The following is a 7,477-nucleotide window of genomic DNA, read 5'->3' as shown; positions in this document are numbered from 1 at the left end:
CGTTTTTAATATTTCTTCCGACTTTTACTTAAGCGAACGAACGATATCATTGCCTAAAGGTTAGATACATACGTGTATCTAGGAGTTTTTTCAAGAATCCATACTCTCATGTTGATGAATTCTTGGATATTTGTTCAACATTCAAATTTTAAAACTTTTCTGATGAATTTGTTAAGCTAAGGCTCATTCCTTTTTTCATTCAAAAACCAAGCAAGAGCTTGGTTGAATCATTTAGAGCCTAACTCGATCACCACTTGGAGAGATCTGAACTATAAATTTGTGTCCAAATTTTACCCTATGCCTAGAACAAACCAATATAGATTGGCCATCTCCACTTTCAAGCAGAAAGAGAAAGAGAAATTTCATGAGTCATGGGAAAGGTTTAAGAATCTTTAAATTAAGTGCCCTCATCACAATTTTGAAAAATGGTGGTTAGTCCAGTATTTCTACAATGGTCTAACCAACACAAATCGTAATCTGGTTGAGTCCATGAGCGATGGGTCATTCATGGTTAAGAGCACACCTAAAGCTTGGGCTCTCTTTGAAAGAATAGTTGAAAATTCCCAATAATGAGATTTTAGTACTGAAAGTTGAGGGACGTCACTGTCTAAGAGAGGAATATATGAAGTTCAGCCAGATGTGAGTATGAATGCATGACTGAATAATTTGTCTAGGAAAGTTGATGCCCTTGTGTTAAGTCAAACTATAAATCTGGTGCAATCTGAAGTTTGTAGTGTTTGTGCCAGTCCCATTCAGACTGTAATGATTTGCCCTTCCTTAGGGTACCAAGATGGGTTCAATGAACAAGTGAATGCCCTAAATCAATTTAGGAAGCTATTCAATAGTCTGTACTCTGAAACATACAATCCAAATTGGCAAAATCACCTCAATTTTTCTTGGAGACCACAGCAGCCTCAAATAAATCAAGGAGGACCTCTAGAATTTAACTAATTTCGTCTTCCTACTCAGCCAGTTTCTTATGCCCCTTCTCTTAATCAATCGATTATAGTACCTCAGCAACAACCATCCAACTTAGAAGTGATGATAGAAAAATTTATCACTAGAACTAGTGCTAATTTGCAAGGAATAAAAACTACCAATATACAAAATTCTCAAGCCATTTCTTAGTGATACACTTAGTTAGGGTCTTTTCTTATTGCAATAGTTATTTATTTTTATTAAAATAAATTTTTTGTAAGTTACATTCGAACGCGAAAGGGGTTGCGTTTGAACGGCTTTGCGAATGCCTATATCAGATATGCAAAAATAGAGAACGTGAAATGCGCATTCGAACGCTTGCATCGCGTTTGCATCGACAAAGAACGCTTTTTGTGTGTTCGAACCTGATCAGGCGTGTTCGAACGCGATTGGCAGGAATCTTCTAGAATTAGGGTTAATAATTATTATTTTGGCTTATTGGCTAGCCTCTATAAAGGTGTGGATGGTAGTCAAAATCAGGATACTATTGGATTATTGGTTTCTTGCCTCCTATCTTCTCTTTATCCTAATCTCCTACCTCCTCCTTCACCAACCTACCACCTCTACCGTTGGCAAGGTCTCTCGTAACTTCTAATCTCTCCCATCTATCGAGTCCTTCCTCTTCCTTGGGATCTCAACCACTTCTTCCGCTTCGTCTTTATCCCTCAAACTATATCAACCATCCACCCTCATCTCCATTATCATCCATAACCCTAACATCCACTCCACCCGTCACCACCACCATCATCCGTAATATATGGTATTTTTCTTCCTAGTTGTAGTTTGAATCTGTGAAGGACATAATACAAAAGTGGTAGATCAGGGAGTTATGGATCGATTCCACTCGGTTGCACGAACTGCTTCCTACAATAAATCCAAATCTTAAAGGAATTGTTCCATAGACCTATTATTGGTATCAGAGCCTATCTTTTGGTACCGTAAAACCTATCACTCAGCTTCAACATCAAGTGGGTTAGTTAGCATCTAAGGTTAGTGTGGGAGAACAAGGAAAATTTCCTAGTCAACCCATTCCTAACCCAAAGGGCCAATATGAGGTTAGCCAACCATCCACCTCAAGTGTGCACAACGAACAAGTTCAATTACTCATTACCTTTAGGTTTGGAAAACTAGTCAACAATAAGGTTAAAGTGCCAAATCATGAAAAATCTATCTAAGAGGGTGAGGAAACCTATGTCCCCTAAAATAATCATGATAGTTCATCTAGAACTATAACCTTCGACTCTAGCAACCCAAATCAGTCTCTACCCAAGTCTAGAAATTTATCTGAGTAGACTTTTATTCCCAAAGACTAACTCAGGCTAAAGTAAGAACAAACTTTAGTGAGATGATGGAATTGTTTAAGCATGTTGAAATTAATATTCCATCACTTGATGCCATCAAGCAAGTTCCTACTTATGCCAAATTTTTGAAGGATCTTTGCACTCAGTAAAGAAAATCAAAAGTGCATAAGAAGGCATTCCTAGCTAAGCAAGTAAGCTCAATCATCCAAAACAACATTCCACCTAAGCTTAAAGATCCAGGTTGTCCTACTATTTCGTGTGTTATTGGCAATCGTGTCATTGATAAAGCCCTTTTGGATTTAGGTCCAAGTGTTAATCTTTTGCCGTATTTAGTTTACAAGCAATTAGGTCTTGGAGAGTTGAAGCTAACTCAAATTAGACTATCTTTGGCAGATCGTTCTGTCAAATATCCTCGAGGCATTATAGAGGATGTTCTGATTAAGGTAGACACGTTTATTTTCTTGTGGATTTCATAATCCTTGATACTGAACCTATCCAAAACTCAAGCAATCATATCCCTATGATCTTTGGAAGGCCATTCCTAGCCACTACTAATGCAATCATTCACTGTCAAAATGGATTATGAAGCTGTCTTTTGGTAGTATGACTATTGAATTAAATACCTTTGATGTTAGCCATCAACCTCCTAAAACTGATGATGTTTTTGAGGTTGACATGATTAAAGGCCTATTAGAGAGCATAAATGAGCAGGAAAATGTTGAGGATCCTTTAGAAAAGTGTTTTTTACATTTTGACAGTGATTTTGATTGAGAAACTTCTTTTGAGGAGGTCAATGCATTGTTAGAATCTGCACCTCTTATAGTTTAATACATGTTAGCCTAAGATTGAACTTCTTCCACTATCTTCACCTCCAACTCCTCCGTCCATCGTAGAACCTCCAAAGTTAGATCTTAAACCACTATCTGATACTCTTAAGTATGTGTTTTTAGGCTCTTCTGAAACCCGTTTTGTTATTATAGAATCTGATTTGGGTAAGGAGCAAGAGGAAAAACTTGCGAGTGTCCTAAAAGAATACAAGAAAGCTATAGGATGGACCATAGTTGATATCAAGGGAATTAGTCCTATTATGGTTATGCATCGAATCCATTTAGAAGAAAATGCAAAATAATCTCGTGAACTACAACGGAGGTTAAATCCTATGATCAAGGATATTGTTACAATTGAAGTGTTAAAATTATTAGATGTAGGTATTACTTACCCAATTTTGGATAGTGCATGAGTGAGTCCAATTCATGTTGTGCCTAAGAAGTCTAGCATTATAATAGTGTAGAATAAGAACGATGAGTTAGTATCCACTCGCATTCAAACAGGGTGGCATGTTTGCATTGACTACCGAAAACTTAATCTTGTAACTAGGAAGGATAATTTTTCCCTTCCTTTCATTGATTAGATGCTTGAAAGGTTAGTCGGACATGCTTATTATTGTTTTTTAGATGGTTATTCTGGTTATAACTAATTCCCTATAGCACTTGAGGATCAAGAGAAGACTACATTTACTTGCCCCTTTGGAACATTTGCCTATCGTTGCATGCCTTTTGGGTTATGCAATGCTCCTGGTACCTTTCGAAGGTGCATGATTAGCATATTCTCAGTTATGGTAGAATGGTTCTTGGAAGTTTTTATGGATGACTTTTCTGTCTTTGGATCATCATTTGATGAATGCTTACACCACGTGTCTCTAGTCTTAGAAAGGTGCAAAGAGAAAAGCCTAGTGCTTAATTGGGAAACATGTCACTTTATGGTGAAGAAAGGAATTGTTCTGGGACATATTATTTCTAAAAATGGGATTGAAGTCGATAAGGCTAAATTTGACTTAATCTCTAACCTTCCATCACCTCGAACTATGAAGGAAATCCGATATTTTTGGGTCATGCGGTTTTTTACCGACGATTTATTAATGATTTTAGTAAGATATCACGACCTTTATGTAATTTACTAACTAAGGATTCTCAATTTGTCTTTAATGAAGAATGTCTTAAGGCTTTTCAACGGTTAAAAACTGAATTGACTTTTGCTCCTATCATTCAAGCACCAAACTGGGATGAGCCTTTTGAGATTATGTGCGATGCATCTGACTATGCAATTGGAGCGGTTTTAGGAAAATGGGTTAATAGTGAAAAACCCAAACCTCCAAATACACAGGTAAACCACGTGGGTAAATCCCCCCACACGGTGTTTCACATGACCTGTCAGTAATAGGATTTCACAAGGCACACAACAACACAAATTCATACCATAAATAAACTCAACCATAAGAGTCCAGATATAAGTTCCACAGGCCACAACAAGCCTTCTAGATACACATCCAAAATATAGCCAGCTATCCATACAAAACTTTGATCCTTCCGGGTCAGCCTAGTAAGGGGATTGGCAATTTTGGAAAACCCTTCCACAAAACGCCGGTAATACCCGGCCAAACCCAAGAAGCTGCGAACCTTCGAGACAGTACTCGGTTGCCTCCAATTGAGCACAGCGGTGATCTTGGATTGATCAACCCATATGCCCTCTCCCGAGACCACATGCCCAAGGAACACCACTTCCTCTAGCCAAAATTCACATTTGGATAACTTAGCAAATAACTTTTCTCTCCTTAGCACATATAGTACCAACCGAAGATGCTCTTCATGCTCCTGTTCTGAGGCAGAGTAAATCAAGACATCATCAATGAAGGCCACCACGAATCGATCCAAGAAAAGGCAAAAGACTCGGTTCATCAAGTCCATGAAGATAGCTGGTGCATTGGTCAAGCCGAAAGGTATAACTAGGAATTCATACAACCTGTACCGGGTACGGAAAGTGGTTTTTGGGACATCCACTTCCCTAATCCTCAATTGATGATACTTAGATCTCAGATCAATCTTTGAGAAGATGCGCACTCCACGCAATTGATCAAACAGGTCCTCAATGCCGCAAGGGGTACTTGTTCTTCACAGTCAGCTGGTTCAATTATCGATAATCAATGCAAAGGCGGAGGGTACCATCCTTCTTCTTCACAAACAGGACTGGAGCGCCCCATGGGGATGAGCTAGGCCGGATGAGTCCCCTACTTAGCAAGTCAGCAATCTGCTCTCTCAATTCTTCCATCTCCTTCGGAGCCATACGGTAAGGTGCCTTGGAGACTGGTCTTGCCCCTGGAATCAGGTCGATTGTGAACCTAACTCCCCTATCTGAGGGAAGCCCCAGAATGTCCTTAGGAAAAACATTTGGGAACTCCCGCACCACTAGTAAGTCAGTCAAGGTTTGGGTCCCAACTGACTCGATAGACATGATTGCCACCAACTGTGAACGGTCCACCTATCGATCCTTACACAATCGACACTCAATGCCATCATTAAGCTGCAAGATGACCTCCTTGCTATAACAGTTAATACTGGCATGGTAGACGGCTAACCAATCATCCCTAGGATTAGATCAAAGTCCTACATCTCGAGGGGTAGGAGGTCCGCCTTGAAATCTCACTCGCCAAAAGTCAAGGTGCAAGATCAATAAATATGGCGGACTTCCAAAAAGTCACCAAGTGCGATGGCTACGACTAAGGGCTCAACAAGAGGTCTCGGCGCCACATCTACATTTTCCAGGAAGTATGTAGAAATAAGAGAATGGGTGGCCCCAGGGTCAAATAAAATCCTAGCGGTGTGTGCAAATAATGTCATAATACCTGCCATTGCGTATATAAATCTTAACTAAAATAGTAAAAACGCATTTTTCATAATATGCAAATTTGCACAGGGTTAGGAAGGAGGATCTAATATTATGTATCAGTAGGACATGCGTAAAACTTAAATAACATGATTAATTTACTTGGTTACTTGTGGCCACCTCATTGGATGCTTCAACATCCTACAGGGTCATAGCAAAAACTCGGCCGGTATGTCCACCCCACCCTCTGCTAGGAGGTCCCGATCGTGTGCCCCTGTGACTCCTACGCGTAGTAGTACTAGCTCCTGATGCTCCAAATTAAGAAAGCGTGGTAAGAGTGGCTAGCACTCTAACCAATAGAGAGCACTGCGTGCGGACATGCCCCGACTCTCCACACTGGAAGTAGGTAACGCGAGCACTTAGGCAGTCACGAGATATGTGACCCTTCTTGCCGCAAGCAAAATAGGTTCGACCCTCAAGGGTAGATGGCCGTGCAAAACCACCACTGTCTGAACTACTACTGACCTCCAACCACTAATAAAAGGGCGAGCCCTACTTGGCTCGCCTGAACCCTGAGGGCTGGGTCTACTCGGGGTAGCACTAGAACCTGCGCCACTAGCATAAGGGTGACACCCTGGTCGCAAGAAGGTCCCACTAGAATGACCTCCACGCGAACGCCCATCAAAGCGGCCGATACAACTCGCTACCCACTCCTGATGTTGTGAACGCTTCTCAAGTAAGTCCCTCTTTGCTATCCCTGCATTCTCCACTAGCACTGCGTAGGTCAGGTTCTTCACCATGTTCACCTACTTGTGGATCTCGATCCGGAGGTCCATCTTGAACTAATTAGCCTTAGAAGCATCATCAGGTATGACTCTGGGGCAGAAGCAGGATAAGGCATTGAATCTGTCCTCATACTGTGCTACTGTTATATTCCCCTGCCTCAACTGGGTAAACTCCCTCGTCAGCTCGAAATGTAGGGATGTAGGAAAATATTTTTCATCAAAGGAATCCAAAAATACCCTCCAAGTGATGTACTCCCCAGCAAGGCTATCCGGCATCATGCGCTCAGTGGCCTTGCACCACTCTTCCACCTCCCCATGGAGAAGGAAAGTGGCGAAGGTCACCTGACGACTCTAGGCACTCAAAAACGATCAGGATCTTCCGCACATCCACCATCCACCTATTAGCCTCCATAAGGTTCGTCGTGTCGCTGAACAAAAGGGGTTTAAGCTGCATGAACTGGTTCAATGACCAGGTGGACCCACCTCCAGTCTACTCAGCTGGAGTAATATGCTCTGGTGGCTCCCTCGGTATGTGCAACCCAGACATAGCTGCTGTGCACTCCCGAACTAACTCTTCGATGAGCCTCTCCTACTATCTGACAAGCTGTCCTAGGGCCTCAATGCTGGCTGAAGTACTAATAGCTAGTTCGTCAACGGGGGCTAAAGCCCGTCTACGAACAATTGCACGAATAGACCAATCACGTCTAGGCGGCATTCCTGGTAAGTTCAATGCAGTTTAGTTCTTAATTCACA

The 7,477-nt window shown here is 41.3% G+C and overlaps 1 non-coding gene across 1 annotated transcript; it reads right to left on the bottom strand.

Annotated features, from left to right (window-relative positions):
• Positions 1 to 312: 312 nt before the first annotated feature.
• On the bottom strand, positions 313 to 419 carry LOC140764084 (small nucleolar RNA R71). Its single transcript, XR_012104960.1, has one exon. It is a non-coding gene; the product is annotated as a small nucleolar RNA R71 (small nucleolar RNA).
• Positions 420 to 7,477: the final 7,058 nt, after the last annotated feature.

The sequence above is a fragment of the Typha angustifolia genome, chromosome 7, assembly GCF_048772165.1.
Source record: "Typha angustifolia cultivar Huaian chromosome 7, ASM4877216v1, whole genome shotgun sequence".
Lineage (NCBI taxonomy): Eukaryota > Viridiplantae > Streptophyta > Magnoliopsida > Poales > Typhaceae > Typha > Typha angustifolia.
The sequence above is the reverse complement of the archived record's forward strand: the minus strand, read 5'-3'. Positions and strand labels throughout refer to the sequence as shown.